The sequence below is a fragment of the Durio zibethinus genome, unplaced genomic scaffold, assembly GCF_047325235.1.
Source record: "Durio zibethinus cultivar Kanyao isolate XHJ-2024 unplaced genomic scaffold, ASM4732523v1 HiC_scaffold_394, whole genome shotgun sequence".
NCBI classification, from domain to species: Eukaryota; Viridiplantae; Streptophyta; class Magnoliopsida; order Malvales; family Malvaceae; genus Durio; species Durio zibethinus.
The window spans coordinates 455,001-455,506 of NW_028323017.1; positions in this window are offsets into that span (position 1 = coordinate 455,001).

Below are 506 nucleotides of genomic sequence, written 5' to 3' on the forward strand. Positions count from 1 at the left end.
TAAATTCATACAATGGTCCCCTAAGCCTTCACGTGAAGTTTCGTTGCAAGATGACTCGTTTTCTATTTTTCACGATTTTCGAAACTTTTTGCGGTTCGTGATTTTTTAGAATTTTTTTAGAAGGAGTTTTGGCCCCAAATTTTGTGGACGTGATCCTTCTATTTTTGTTGGCATGCACAAAAAAATTCAGCTAAAAACTCGAACCGGAGAAGATTTCGTGACCGTTTGAAAAAAGTGTCCCCGTTTCAGACACTTTAACGGCTACTGGCAGCAAACCTGTAAAATCTCAAACGCTCTTTAAGGGGGTGTGAGTTCTCAGAGGTTTGATGAGGGATAGGGGGCCAACACAAGGGCCAAGTACCAGCACCCATCGCACGTCATGTGCGCACACCCCCCCCGGCCCCCCTCCCAATCGCCGGAACCCCAATGCCGCCGGTCAGGTTCTCCGGCGGTACTCCGGCGATGCTCCGGCGATGCTCCGGCGATGCTCCGGCGATGCTGTCCCG